Source organism: Thalassophryne amazonica, chromosome 4 (genome assembly GCF_902500255.1).
Source record: "Thalassophryne amazonica chromosome 4, fThaAma1.1, whole genome shotgun sequence".
In the NCBI taxonomy this organism is placed as follows: Eukaryota; Metazoa; Chordata; class Actinopteri; order Batrachoidiformes; family Batrachoididae; genus Thalassophryne; species Thalassophryne amazonica.
Window position 1 is genome coordinate 88,343,028 of NC_047106.1, and position 16,135 is coordinate 88,359,162.

Sequence of the window (16,135 nt, forward strand, 5' to 3'; positions counted from 1 at the left end):
CAAAAAGCCAGGAACTGGCTTCCACCAGATTCCAAGCTTTGTCCAAAAAAAATCAAACTTCTTCTTTGGGGTGTAGCAGGAATGAAAACAGTGAAGAAAAAGTTGATCTGAGAAAAAATGTCCTTAATGGTGGCCAGGTCTGGGATCATGATGGTTGGGTATGAGATTGCTGGTGTCCATTCTGGCCAGTTTGTTCTGTCAGGCAAGGGCTGAGGTGGGGCCACAAACAGGGTTGGACACAAATGCAAAACTCATACTGCAGGCTTAGGAGTAAAAAGCCTTTATCACGGAAAACAAGCAAAGGTTTGGTACACTGGTGATCAAACAGCCAAGCAAACAAAGCTGGAAGGAGTAGGCAAGGTCATCGTCAAAAAACTAGAGGTTTCACTAACACGGCAAGGCAGGATGCAGAGGTTGAGACTTGAGCGAGGTCAAAAACAAGGCGAGGTCAATACATGAGTAGACAAAAGAACAAGACACCTGGGAGGCTGGTAAGTGAATGTGGAAATTCAACAAACTGGCAGTGCGGTGGCAAACACAAAGGACTTAAATAGAACCAGTGGTAATTAGGGAACAAGACACAGGTGCTGGAGAACAAGCTGGAAGGGGGGTGTGGCAAACAGAAGGGACAGGACACACCCACACCAAACCCTGAACACCAGATGAGAGAGAGTGCAGTAAGACAACAGAAAAGTGAACTGGGCCCAACTCAAAGGTGAACCTAAAACCAGCGTGATCCAAACAAAAAGTCAAAACCACTAATGAACAAAACCCAAGTACAAATAAAATAAAACCTAACATTAAAAAACAAAGAATTAACCAGAGAACAAATGCAAATACTGTTGCAAATACAACAGAAATAGAGGCTCAGATAAACTAGATTGGAACTAACACATGGCCTAAGTAAGATAAACAGATAATTCAACATATGATAAAATCAAAACAGGTGATACAACTAATGATTACACAAAGGGAAAAAGCAAAGGCTGGACACAAACTAGAACAGAACTTGACTCATGACTAAAGCATGATGAACAGAAAATACATGATAACTAGAAAACAAACCAGTGACCTCAATATATCAAACAGAAAATTAAAGACACAGGATCAAAGACTGATACACATATGAGTCCAGATAATAACAAGAGGCCAGAACGGGCTGAATCATGACAAACAGGGTTCATGACTGGGGTAATGAACCCCAGTAAGTAATAATTTACTGGGGTAAAATGGGGCGTTTTTCATAAAGGGGGCATGAATTCATTTAGTGATGGGGCACAAAATGTGGGGTGAAAGGGGGGGAGTCTGGAGAGCGTCATGGTTAACGTTTGGGGAGGGTACACACTTACGCTCTGGTTATGGTTAGAGTTAGGGGAAGGGAAAGATTCTAAAGAGCAAAATAAAAAACGATGTCATGAAAAGCGGACAATTTTCGTGATGGGGCATGGAAAAAAAACATGAGACTGGGATGGCTTTCTCAGGGGGTTGGTAAGGTTCGACCTTACCCTTATGAAGCACCTTGGGTGACCTATGCTATGATTTGGCTGTATATAAATAAATTGAATGTAACTGAAATTTACCCATGAAATAATGCTGTGTATATTCTAAGACCCTAACTCTAACTTGACATATGTAAAAGGGGAAGCAAAGCTATCATTTCTGTTTTTCACACAAAGGAGACTGCCAGATGTGTTGTCACTAGTTTCAGTTCTTTATTGTGAAGTAAAAACATAATGTTTTAAATGGTTTCAATTATAAGATGAATGTGGCCCAGGTTTAGGCCTACTACAAATAAAGAGCCAGACAGTTAAAGTTTTTGAATTAACAACAATCTGCGCAATGACCAACAGCTACAGATGAACGTTTTCAAGGATGCTACAGCTGTGGATGCATTTTATATGTGAATATGCATCTACAACATATTCCTACTCAGTTTTCTCTGACTACACATATTCCATCCATCCATTTTCTATACCTGCTTACTCCAATCAAGGTTGACTACGCATATTTGATTTTATCAAACAGCATGTACATTAAGTTATTTATAATGTGGATTTATTTCCATATAAATGTATTTAAAATAGTAACAGTATTAAATAATTTAATATTTTGTTATGCCTGCTTACTCCAATCAAGGGTCACAGTGGGCTGGAGCCTAGCCCAGCATTAAATAATAATAATAGTGTTAAAAGTATTAAAGGGGTGGCATTGCTGAGCAACTGCACAATCTATGAAACAAACAGACTTTACATCAGTGAAGAAATAGGCCAAATTAACATCCAGAAATTAACAATCTTTGGTCTAAATGTCAGGCAGCACCTCACAATCACAACTAAGGGACTAGTTAAGTATTTAGAGGCATCATAGAGAAATGTGACACTAGCCACCTTTAAGAGAGTGATTTAGACATGTTTGAAACCCTCCAATGTGACTTAAGAAATGTGAGCCAAAATTACACCAAAGTGTTTTCTCTGCTATAATTTATCTGAAACATGGGATTGCAGCGGTTCCTGCTAAAAGTGGTACAACCAACTATTAATTCTGACTGGGCAACAACCTTTCCCATGGATTACATTGGAGCTACATATCTGTTACACCTGTATGTCTACAGTGGCTTTCAAAAGTATTCAGCCCCTTGGTATTTCACGCATTTGTTTATGGCATTTCAAATACAAAACGTAAATCAGGCTTCTCAATATAAAAATTTCTAAAATTATCTTCCTTAGACTCAAACTGAAAGTAAATCTCTACAGCTTGATATAAATTAATTAAAAATATAAAAGCCAAGATGATGGGTTGCACAAGTAATCAGCCCCTTTGATATAATACCTGTAAATAATCAGTTTAATTGCCAGTTTTCTTCAGACAAGTCAGGGGATGGATACATGAACATTTCCAAGTCACTGAATATGTCTTGAACTTTATTTACATCAGTTATTAAGAAATACAAACAGTATGGCACTCTATGGTACATCGGTGTGGAGTAGACAGTTCTCAAAAACTAAGTGACTGTGCAAGAAGAGGAAGAGTGAGGAAAGCCACCAAGACACCCAGACAACCCAAAAGAAGTTACAGGCTTCTGTGGCTGTGATTGGAGAAATTGAGCATAGTGTATGTTTCGCATGTTGTATCCTCATTTATACAGCTTCATGATGAAGTGGCACAGAGGAGGATTTTCTTAAAAGAAGACCTGAAAGTTCAGCCAGAATTTGCCAGAAGGTATATGTGAGATGCAAGCCTAGATTTAATGTGAAAGAAAACCCTCCGCTGTGATCTAGTCTAGTCTAGTCATCAACAGAAAATTAACAGGAGTAATTTTTATTTTGGCGTGACATTTCTTGCTTGTGCATGAGATTGATGGTGAAAGCGTGACTGTCACACCAGATGCATGAGAGTTGGCAGCCCTGGCGCTGTGGATGTGGAGGGATGTTTACCTCTTTGACATACATAGGTTGAATATCCAAAAGATTCTTTTTCTTCTGACTAGAAGTTATCAATATCTACAAATAAACATTTTTTTGGCTCTGTGGTTGGCATGAAGCTGGACTCTCTGGTGACGGTGGCAAAGAAGAGAACACTGGACAAACTGCTGGACATTATGGATGATGCCAGTCACTCTCTGGACACCATTATCAGCAACCAGAGGAGCCTCTTCAGCCACAGACTGCTCCTTCCCAAGTGCAGGACCAACAGACTGAAAAACTCCTTTGTCCCTCAGACCATCAGACTGTACACCTCCTCACTCAAAGGGAGGAGTAGTAACAGGAAGACAGGGGACGGGAAGGAGAGGAACAGTAGTAGCCAGTAAACTAGTATTGATCAGTATGTCTGGTATTTATATTGTGTATTTATTGCAAACTTTTTTTTTCTTTCATTTTTGATACTCTGTGTGCTTCTTACCCTGTGTGCTGCTATACAATACTGCTGGAACCTCAATTTTCCTGAGTGAGTCTTCCCAAGGGATCAATAAAGTTCTATCTAATCTAATCATACACACACACACACACACACAACACACACACACACACACCACACACACACACACACACACACACACACACACACACACACACACAACATTTGTGACATCCTGCCAAGCTGATGTCTGCAAACCATCTGATAAACACAAGGTTGCTGTATTATTAATGTTGCAAGCTGTTTTAAGTTTTAACTGTTTTAAGATTCTGCAATGTTTTTAAATTTTTGGTGTTGTTGGTGGTATTATTTTGCTATTAACTTAATATCACAAAATGTATTCGTAACCAAGTGGTATCTTTACAGGATCTAAGCACCAGACTCATCGCTCTCTCTACCAGGCCAGCCAAAGGTCAATCTGCACTAGTCAAGCTAGTGGGACCATACGTCATTCTGGATTTCTTCATGCTACTGATGTAAATTAACTAACTCCACTAAGGAGGCATTGTTTACAACTTTGTTTGTTTGACAGGAGAATACCTCAAAAAGACAAATTTCAAGGAAAATTAGTGGAGAGGTAGGTGCTGGGTCAAGAAAGAACTTTTCAAATTTAGAACCAGATTCAAATCCAAGATCATTTTAATTATATATATTTTTAAATGTCTCCATGTTATTTGTACTTTAATCTCAGATAAAGTACCAAGAACTGCTGCACTCTGGAGGAAGCAGGGGCATAGCACCAAATTCTGGGTCCTAGGTACTAGCCATATTGAAGACCCCCCACTGTTATGTTCTTTTTTATTAACGCAAACACCAAATTTCTAATGCGTAGTCAAACCAGGTCTAAATCATGTATGCCTTAGATCACACCTGGGAGTCAGAACCCTTTTTAAAGTTGGGGGAACAATATTGAGTTGGGGGGTCTGGGGGACCAAATTGCACCATTTTCTAGAAAAATGGTGCAATTTGTGGCATTCCCGTGTTGTGTGGGCCGCTGAAGAGGAGGTACTGCTGGCCCACCACCACCAGTCGGCGCCCTGCTTGGAGTGCGGGCTTCTAGCATGAGAGGGCGCCAAGACAGAGAGTGACAGCTGTCACTCATTTACACCAGCTGTCACCAATCACCACCATCTCTACAAAAGCCGGATCATTACTCCACCTCCTCGCCGAGAAATCAACTACCGTCGAAGGTAATTCTCTGCATTTCATACTTTCTGAAGACTAATTATTGTTCTGTGTGCAGCCGTATTCCTGAAGTCTGTAATTGAATTGGCGTGCAGTGAGAGTCTGCGACGTCTTCGCCTCTCACTCCATCCAAGGAGCAACTGTCAGGAGCTGCACGGGTGATTCTGTATCGGAGGTGGAGGTTTTCCCTCCGCGAAGACCAGTAGAAGGATTACTGGGTGTGTGCATACACACTCACCATAACTGTTTTGTCATCTTCTGCCAGCAGTACCAGGGTCTGCAACAGAAGACGGTGACCACCTGGGGACTCAGGACTTGGCGGCTCCGGTGTTCTTCAGGCCGTTGGTGGTGGAAGCTGTGTGGGTCCCGGCTCTCCGATCGCCAGAGGTCTCCTATCTTCGAGCCTGCCCGCACGTCACCTTGTGTACAATTGGCATTATCTGTGTCTGTATTTAGTTGTGCGTTTCACAACATTAAATTGTTACTCTTTGTCTTATCCATTGTCCGTTCATTTGCGCCCCCTGTTGCGGGTCCGTGTTACAACCCTTTCCCAACATCCCGTCTGTTAAAATGCACAGGAATGCACCAAATTGCACCATTTTTCTAGAAAATGGTGCAATTTGGTCCCCCAGACCCCCCAACTCAATATAGCTAGTTTTCAAGCTCACCTCTATTTTCAAAGAATTTGGTTAGCAGCTGCTTATCCTCATTTAGTTTTCTTTCTCTGTCCTTTTTACTCTTCTTTTTTGAAATCCGGACTTTGAGTTTTTAGGAAAGACATATTTTATTTCATCCTAAACACTAGGGCTGCAACTAATGATTATTTTACTAATCAGTTCATCGGTCGTATTTTTTCGATTAATCATTTGTTTGTTTTTACTTAAATGTGAGTTTTGCCATTATTTCTTTGAGTTATTATTAAAAGGCCTTTATCACGCAACATCAACGTTTGAGCTTGCAACAAAGTTAAGATGTTATATTCTCGTCAAAACATACCTGGAGTAGTGTTTGTTTTATTTTGCACATACATACATCACCGACACACCACAAAGAGATTTCCATCAGGTTTAGATGCCTACAGCAACTATCTCAACCACTGACAACATATTACAGCAAGAGTCCACAAAAGTATTTTAAAAGTATTTAAGTATTTTGCCACCTCCAGCTCTGTCTCCTGTCTATTTGTTAGTGCCACAGTCTCTAAGCCGTACAACATAGCTGGTCTCACTACTGTCTTGAAAACTTTCCCCTTCACTTTTGCAGATATTCTTCAGTCACAACAAATCACTCCTGTCACCTTTCTCTACCCTGCCTGCACTCTCTTCTTCACCTCTCTGCCACACTCTCCATTACTTCAGACAGTTAACCCCAAGTATTTAAACTCATCTACTTTCACCACTTCAACTCCTTGTAACTGCACTATTCCACTGGGCTCCCTCTCATTCACACACATGTACTCAGTCTTGCTCCTACTGACTTTTATTCCCCTGCTCTCCAGAGCATATCTCCCCTTTCCAGACTAGACTCAACCTGATCTCTACTCTCACTACAGATCACAATGTCATCTGCAAACGAAATGTTGCAGTTCCGCTCAAACAGAGTAGGGAAAAAATCTTCTGAGTGTGTGCTGACACAAATCAGGACCTGAATGAACTCTGATCATGGAGGATGAATGCATTTATCCAGAAAGGTTTTGAAATGATTCTTGTTGCCTTTTTTCCAGACCATGTGGATATCCTCATCCTCTCTCTTTTTTCTTTGAAACTGTGGCCAGTGATGTAACACACAAAAGCTGCACCCAGTCTTCCAACAGTATACATTCTTGTAATCCACCTGAAAGCAGAACATTCTGATTTTCAGTTTCACTTATTGTTTTTTGTGACTGAGCCTGGCTGCAGCTTAAGCAGCAGCTGAGTGTGAGAGCAGCAGCTGGCTGGTAAGTTTCTTCTTTTCATCAGTGTCTTATTGTCAAAGACAACACAGCTTCTCGCGATCAAACAACCAGCAGGGGCCTGTACTACGAAGTGGGGTTACTGGCTTATCAGGGTAACTTCGGGAGTAAGTTGATGACGTGTGGAGTAACTTCCGGTTAACCCGTACTATGAAAGGTGGATAGGTTTTGATCGAGGTAGGTTGCCATGGCAATTTATGCTGTGTGCCAAACCTGCTCCGAGCAGGTTATGTTCTCGGTTAGCTTGAGGTTTTCGCTTAACCACCCCTTTATAAGTACCGTCCATCCACCTTCAATCACTCCGAAGACAGTGCCGGTCTACCTGGATGATCCGTTTGATATTGGGGCACAAATTGTGAGGGGCTCTCTTCGCAGGGCGAGGGTTTTTAAAGACTGCCAGAATCCGCTGACATACCCGGACGATATTCTCTATGAAAGATATAGATTCTCAGCCGAGGGAATTCGTTATCTTTGTCAGCTGATCGGGCCAGAAGTCTGTAACATCACCCATCGTACACTGTAAAAAAAGACTGTTGTTTTTACAGGAAAACACTGGCAGCTGTGGTTACCAAGGAAATCCTGTAAAAAATACAGCAGTTAAATGTACAAAAAAGGAGAGCTCTTGTTTGTAGATTTAACAGTTCTTTTAATGTGAGTCAGCCGTGGTTCATTCACTGTAAATCCATTTACATATTATGTCTGTAATGTTATCTACTGTGCTGCTGTATGTTTTACAGGAATTCCCTGGTAACCACAGCTGCCAGCGTTTTCCTGTAAAAACAAGTCAATTTTTACAGTGTAGCAATGCCCCGACGATCGAGCAGATAATGTGCCTTGTGCCTATTTTGCCAGTGGACAGTTTATGTATTCCATCGGTGATGCTGAACATCTGAGCAAGAATACTGTATGTTGTATGATTCGCAAGGTAGTACTTGTTCTATCTAAACTGTTGGATGCATTTGTGGTTTTCCCTGGCCATTTATCCGCAGTGCAAATCAAAGAAGGGTTTAGTGCAATCGCGGGTAATTACTAATATCAAAATAGGTGTAATGCATGGCCATTAATTAGGTGAAGTGGGGCTTATCAAGCTATGAATATAAACCTACCGTTCTGAAGGATGTTTTAATATTTCATCTTCACCTGCTGCCAGGTGCGTTTGTCACTGCTATTGCATCTGAAATACTGACAGGATTAGGAATAGCAATCATACAGTCAAGTTACCCTATTTAGGAAACATGAAATTAACCTAACATTGTTAGTAGGCCTATGCCCACTTCTGAATCGTGTTGCATCTGGGCGTAATTAATGAAAGGTCATTTTTTTTTACACATATTAGACATTCCACAGGTTAATCATCTGTAACAGATTTGGAGAACAATTGAATTGTACGTACGCATTTACCCATCAGAATACATTGCCAACAAGCCTGTCTGCTTTATTGGCAGACGATGTGTTCGATTTCCCCCTTAACATTAATTTAAATTCCTCGTAGCCCCGCATAATAATCGAGCATTCTTCTTCGGTAAAGTAAGGTGACCACGCCATCATTGAAAAATGGTGACGTGTGCTGCAACCCGCCCTTTTATGTGAACGCGCACAAACTCCAATTAGGTTAACACAGGTTCAACAAATCAACATCTTATTCAGCGTCATAGTACCGATTAACACCACTTGAGTAAACCAGGTTTTGTCAACCCCGGTTTAAGAGTTGACCCTGGGTTACATCTGAGTAAGTTAACCCCACTTCGTAGTACAGGCCCAGGTTATCAGTCTGCCTGTAGTTTCATTTAATTTTTATTTTAATTATACTATTTTTAACCAAGAGAAGAGTTATAAATGTGTTATTTTGTAGGATTGTGTAATTTTTTTCCTTTGCATCAAATGACATTCAATTCATTCTGACAGCTATAAGTGTGTGAAAATGTTTGTGGCAGTCTAAAATTTTGATACCCTTGTCTTTTATTATTGGCACAAGGCAGAACGCATACTCTCACGAGCGTCACTAGCTTAGCTTATGGCAAGCTAAAAGTAGATGCTCTCGTTTTGGCCAAACTTCTACACAGTTTTTGTATATTCTGTGTTAGAACGTGGCCACGGCCGATGTGCTTGATGAATTCCTGCGCAAAAAGTAGTTCCCAAACAATGCTGTATTTGCGACAGTGCGTTTTCATGGGTAACAGAGTATATTTGACACAAGAACCTGTGTATCTTGTGTGTTTTTACACCTAAAGGATCGTAAGTCAATACTCACACTCATCCAGCAGCATCTTCTCATGTCGGCAAATTCAGCGCTTGCTCAGGCGAAAGTAGTCCGGCGAGCTATCCCACAATGCCAAAATAGCAGCGATGTCGCTCCAACAAGAGAAGCACGCTGAGCAGGGTGAGCAGAATGTTCTCACGCGGCAGCTTCAAAAAATATCGTCGACAAAGATGGGTCACTCTCTGCCTTAAACAGATGCCTATCTGTAACGCGTTCACGGGGGAGAGACTGAAGAAATACATTAAAGAAATAAATAATACACAAACACAGAGATATGCAAGCCACATACAGACACACAAACAGACACACAGAAACTTCTTGCTTTATTATCAAAAGGCAAAATGTTTTCATGCACTAACTTCAACAAAGACCATCAACAAAGCTCACACTTTTCTACAGGAATACATACTTCCTAAAGCTCATCAGCATCTCACAATGTCATTTTGGTCCTTCAGACTTTATTTTGAGTAAATGCTTCAGACCCCCTGCCTTTTTAAGCATTTTTCTTTATTTGCCTCTCACATGCCTGGAAAAGCTCCTCGCCATCTATGTTCCTTTAGGTTCTTCAGACCTTTTTCAGTAAAATGGTTCTTGGGAGCACGAGCATGACTAAAACCTTTCAGCTTCTGGGGGAGCTCTGCACCCCATACTCTCCACCTTTTTAAGCGTTTTTCTTTTTTTGCTTTTCAGCTGACCCCCACCACCACCATCATTACATCCCTCTTAACCCCCTGCCACTTTAAGCATTTTTTTTAATGTAGATGTAAATTAATATTCAAAGTTTTCAGTGAGTTGACAGTAGGGCTGTACAATATGGCCAAATTATCATATCTCAATATTGTCATATCAATATGATATATGATATGACTATGATTTGACACAAAGTGCAGCAACAGAGAAAATTAAACATTCTTAAAAACAGTAATAATACCACACTCATTTTGCACTCATCATATGGTTAGGATAATGTGCCCTTCAAAAGTATTGGAACTTCACACATTTGAATTTGTTTATGCCATTTTAAATACATGAAATACAAAAAACATGAAGCATAAAATTTTGAAAAAATCTCTAAAACTTGATAATGCCTGTAAATAATAATCAGTTTTATTTCCAGTTTTCTTTACACAAGTCAGGGGATGGAAACAGGAACATTTCCAAGTCACTGAATATGTCTTGGACTTTATTTACATCAATTATGAAGAAATACAAAAGTTTCTTTCACCAAAACATCAAATCTAGACTTTCATCTCAAATGTACTTTCTGGCAAATTGTAGCTGAACTTTCAGGTCTTCTTTTGAAGAAAATCCTCCTCTACACCACTTCATCAGGAAGCTGGATTTTATATTTTTAATTCATTTATATCAAGTTGTAAAAATTTGCTTTCAGTTTGAATTAAGGAAGATAATTTAGAAAAAAAAGTATTTGAAATGGAATACACAAATTAAATGTGTGAAATACCAAGTGTTCCAATACTTTTGAGGGCAATTGAGAAACACTGAGGAGCAGCATCTTACATCTCATATATAGTGCAGCAGATAAGAGAATATTTAGAGTGGAATCCTGCAAATGGTGACACAAACATCAAATTCGGCACAAATAATCCATAGACATGGCCCCTTTTTGGCATCACTTTTTACCAAAATTAAAGCAACTCTTTACCTTTTGACCCCTGTACAAACTGAAATTGACCTTTGTCACCATTCTTGCTGTTTTTACCCCAAAACGCCATAACATTCAGTCATAGATAGCCCAAACTATACCTTTTTGGAATCTTTATAATCAGACAAGTAACATGATGTAGTTTTCAATTTGAATGGAGCATTTTTAAATTTTGACCCCTGCGTAATTCTTCAATTGACCTCTACCTGGCTGCCTAGTGAAAATTCAAGTGGCCAGTTGGTGTTTTTTTAAAGTTTAGTATCTAAGTTGTATTTGTGCTTAATTTGATGCTTGCATGACCATTTGAATGATTGTTTCAGTTACCTGCTGCACTAATAAGCCAACAGAGCATGAACCAGCTGCTGTCTGTTAGCTTAAACATTTGTATATAAGGCAACCTGAATTAAAGGAGAAATGCTGCTTTTAACATCCTGGACCTCATTTCTGGCATAAAATATGGTCGTTTACTCACCAATATAAGTTTGGTGTCATTAGAAGTCCATAGTTCAAATGATGTGTTCAGTTCAAATGTGAAGCAAACATTTTTCTTCTTCTACTAAGGTGGATTAGAACTTTTTGTGGTACGCAGCACAAACTACTGGACAGGAGGAACCTAGCAGTCAGTGTGACTCACTAATTTCAAAATGCAGCTCTTTCAACCAGATGTGCATTGCCATGACATGTCAATCATCTGTGTCCAATCAGATTTCAGGGGCCTCCGCTCTAGCTCCACCCATGCCAGGAAGTGTTCAACATTTCACATTTCCTGTTTCACTGTGACTGAAAATTTGGCACTTCTTGTTTGAGTGTGAACTTGCCACTGAGTTCCTGTGAGATTCCATGGGATCTGGTCTGTCAATCCAGGAAGTGTTTGACATTTGAACATGTCATGTTTTACTGTGGATTCAAAATCTGGCACTTCCTGTTTAGGACTCCCTGTACCATGAGTGAGCTTTGCACCGCTGCGCGGCACTTCGCTCGTATAGAAACTGGATTAAGTACAATGCAGCTAACAATCACCACCTCAATGAAATTTAGCATTTTAAAGGTGAAAACTAGTTACATATTTTTCCTTTTTAATATTCAGTGTTGAACTTTTTTGTGTTTATTAATCTGTGTCATTGTGTTTGCCTGGAGTGGCGCCCTGTCCAGTAAGTAGTGCAGCAGATAACAGAATATTTACAGAGGAATCCTTCAAATGTTCAAACAAGCACCAAAGTTGGCACACATACTCCTTAGACATTACTCTTTTGAATAAACTCAGTTGGCCACTTGAATTTGAATAGGCAGCCAGGTAGGAGTCAACTGAAGAATTACACAGGGGTCAAAATTTAAATATACTCCAATCATACTGAAAACTATACCACATTATTATCACTTTACCGAGGCGACGAGACGTCATAGCGCGCACAGGCCAAGAACTGTCCACAGAGGGAAAAAAAAAAAAACTGTCCGCAGAGGAAAAGATAAAAAGGTGAGAAGTGTGTGTTGGTCCCAATATGGATATTCCAGATGATTTTCTCATGGATAGTACAACAATGAACAGCAGCCAAAGCAGCCAGCTTGATGAGGACGCACTGCCAAATTTGGAGAGCAGTGCGTGCCATCCGACACGACAAAAGACAAAGTGAGACAACTTTTTATGTACGAGTTACTTGTTGTGTATCTCAGTAAGTGATAATAATGCAAATAACATGCTGTTGTCATGCAGTATGCATTTTCTGAGTCCCTCCTGTTATGTGTCGGACGCAGCTCGGAGAACCGACCAGCGTTTGAAGGACCCAGTATGAAATAAGTAGAGCACGGTACAAAGGCTAACTGAATTTAATACATAACAGTGATAATATAACAACAAAAGGTGCGGCCTGGCGTGGTGCGCTCCCAGCAGCGCTAACGGTCCGGAGCCAGAAGTTGTTTCGGACCCAAGGACCCCGCCGACACCCCCCAGGTGACCGCAACAACCGAGTCTGTGAAAGAAGGAACCATTATGCGAGTCCACACTCTACACACAGAACACTTAAAGGTGTACAAACAGCAAACACTTCCTGGCTTGATTACTGATCAGCTTCCCAACCTGCAGGCATGGAACATCCAGTTCACAAAACTCCACTGCAGTGAAAGCTGATATATGACTAACATACAGCTCAATACAATAAGGTGTGAGGGACACATTTACTGACTGTATAACTGTTAGTCACAAAATCTAACGTACCTCAGGAAGTGTGCTGACGAGCGTGAGACCTCACCCCCTCCTCTTTCACAGACTGTGCATCAAACTGGACGTTCTCAGCATCCGCTGCTGATGAGATGGCTCCCAAGACGACGATCTCACCCGTCTGGTCACAAGGTCGAGTCTCTGGCAAATACACACTGTGCACTCCAGTCTTAAATGCCAACATGTTCCAATCCATCCAGATGCACCACAGCTGTGAGTCCTGACGAGTCGCAGGTGATCAGGGTGAGGTCCAGACAGCCTCAGCAACACAGCCACTCAGTCCCAAACGCACGCCACCTGGGAGGAAAACCAAAAAACAGAAACAAACCGGCAGCCAGGCCCCCCAGCCATATAACACCTCCGTCCATGCCGTCGCCCGCAATGAGAGATGTTCGCCCTTGTCTAACTCGGGCAAATATCTGTCATTTTGGGCAACTGGGCATGAACGCCGGGCCTCTGAAAATGCATACCGCCCTCCAAAAGTATGTTATTGTATTATTATTTGTCTGATCAATTAGTTGAGCCAATAGGATTAATAAATGGAATAGTTTTGACTGTGCTGAATGCTTGTTCTGCAAAGTAAAGGTCAAACAATGTCAACGCCCATTGGATTCTGACATGTGACATATGTTACGCTATAACGTGATAACTAAGCATGCCACATGATGCAAACTATTCCTTTTTAAACCCCAACTCAACCAATAATTTGCAGCACTTTTTACCAAAATTAAAGCAACTTTAACTTTTGACCCCTGTACAAACTGAAATAGACCTTTGTCACCATTCTTTGTCACACACTGACATCGGTGTGTGAGTGTGTCTGTGTGAATGGGTGAATGTGAGGCATAATTGTAAAGCACTTTGAGCCTCTGATGCAGATGGAAAAGCGCTATATAAATGCAGTCCATTTAAAATTTTATTTACTTGCTGTTTTTATCCTGTAAGTGAATGAATGAATGAATGAATTATTCAGCACACATGAACAAAATCTCTCATTTACAAAAAAAATCTAGACAAAACAAAAATTAAAACATATAGAACAAAACTCAACAATTTACCAGGTGTTCTTCGGCACATTGAGACAGACGTGCGGAGGAATTCCGCGCGTCGCGGTGGAGCCGCATGGTGCAAAGCAACGCCGTGATGAAGCCTCACAGGACATGTCCTGGCATGTCCAGCTCATTCACAATTTCTTGGATAGTCACACGACTGAAAAGCCACCGAAAGCCGTGTGAAAGCCATCCTGTGAGACCAACACGGAGGTGCTTTTGTTCCATGCCATTCGCGGCTCCGTGGCGCATCCCTCCGCTTCTCTTTCCATGACAAAAACTCCTGTAACAGTGGAATGTGCCGAAAAAGTCTTGATGTCCACGTCTTCTGCCATTTTTGTGGAAGTCAGACGACGTCCCGGATCAACAAAGCCTTCACGTTGGAAATGATCTGGTTGTTTCTTCGGGGTTTCAGCCTGTCGATCGGCGCTCGGGGTCAGACGCTGTGGGCCATATTTAAACCGGCTGGAGCACTCCTTAATATGTGTAATCCCAATAAAATCGTCCCTGAAAGCCATCTGAATTTTCCGAATGGTGTCCACCTGGAGGTCTCTCACAGTTTCTGGAAAAATTTGATGCAGCAAAGCTCCAAATTGTTCAGACGTTTTATTCGCAATGAAAATCCGACGAGAGGGGTGGACCACTGCTCACACAAAGCCTGCTCACAGGCGAATGACGCAACCGACAGGCGTGAAAAAACTCACGCATGCGCACGAAGGTTCAAGCTTGGCTGATGCAATCACACGTGATTCAAATCCATATGGTTTTTGCAAAAAGTAAAAAGGTCGTATACTTTTCTAACAGACCTCGTAGTGCGGCAGAAAGGGTGTGGGCAGAAGCAAAAGCTTATAAACGCCCACCCCGTACATCAGTTTCTGTGTACAAACAAAAAATAAACCCAAAAAACAAATACCAGTCAGCAATGTAACGCAGTGAAACAAAGTAATACAACAGACAAACAAGCAAAAAATAGCCAGACAGGCAATTTACTTAATTACACAAACTATAACAAGTTACTATATTATTTTTATACAGTCTTTTAAAACAAGTCAATGTACTAGATACTTTAATACAGTCTAAACAATCACTCCGCACTCTAACACCCTTTACCAAAACGCAATGACTTTTGGCAGTGGTTTGATACTTCCTTCTATCAAATACCAAGATTCCTCACAAGTTGTAACTGGACTCTCTCATTTTAAACACCTCCTGGACATGTTGAGGCAAGAGTCCATTTTTAACTTTCTACATTATCTGTATTGTAAAATAATCAACCAAGTCATAAAATTCAAAAACTGAAGACGAACAAACAATGAATTTGTTGGTTCATGATATGGTTTTTTATTTATCACTCTTATAGCTTTTTTTTTTGTAACAGAAATATTGAATTAGTATTTATTTTATAGATATTTCCCCAAACTTCAATGCAGTAAGTCATATAAGGGACAAGTAATAAGTGATACAATGAAACCAACAGATGTTGGGGGAGAAAGTATTGTACTTTGTACAAGATAGCAATAACTTTTGATATTTTGGACTCAGTATGTTTTATATGAGTTTTCCAACTGAGCTTGTCATCAACAAAAACTCCAAGAAATTTAGTTTGAGATACAATTTCAATTTCAATGCCATTCAACAATAATTTACTGCTTAAATTTCTGGGCTTATTTCCAAATATAATGCACTTAGTTTTACCAAAATGAAGTGATAATTTATTAGAGTCAAACCAGTATTTAAATTTTTGCAGTCCATAACATTCAGTCACAGATCGTCCAAACTATACCTTTTTGGAATCTTTGTGATCAGACAAATAATGTGGTATAGTTTTTACTATGACTGGAGCAGCTTTTAATTTTGACGCCTGTGTAATTCTTCATCTGACCCCTACCTGACTGCC

The 16,135-nt window shown here is 40.5% G+C and overlaps 1 protein-coding gene across 1 annotated transcript in view; it reads left to right on the forward strand.

Moving 5' to 3' along the window:
• Positions 1–6,968: 6,968 nt before the first annotated feature.
• Positions 6,969–16,135, forward strand: part of rnaset2l (ribonuclease T2, like) — a 79,792-nt gene continuing 70,625 nt past the window's right edge. The window contains exon 1 of the mRNA XM_034168228.1: positions 6,969–7,036. The gene's annotated coding sequence lies outside the window, so the exon portion shown is untranslated. The remainder of the gene's footprint in view (positions 7,037–16,135) is intronic.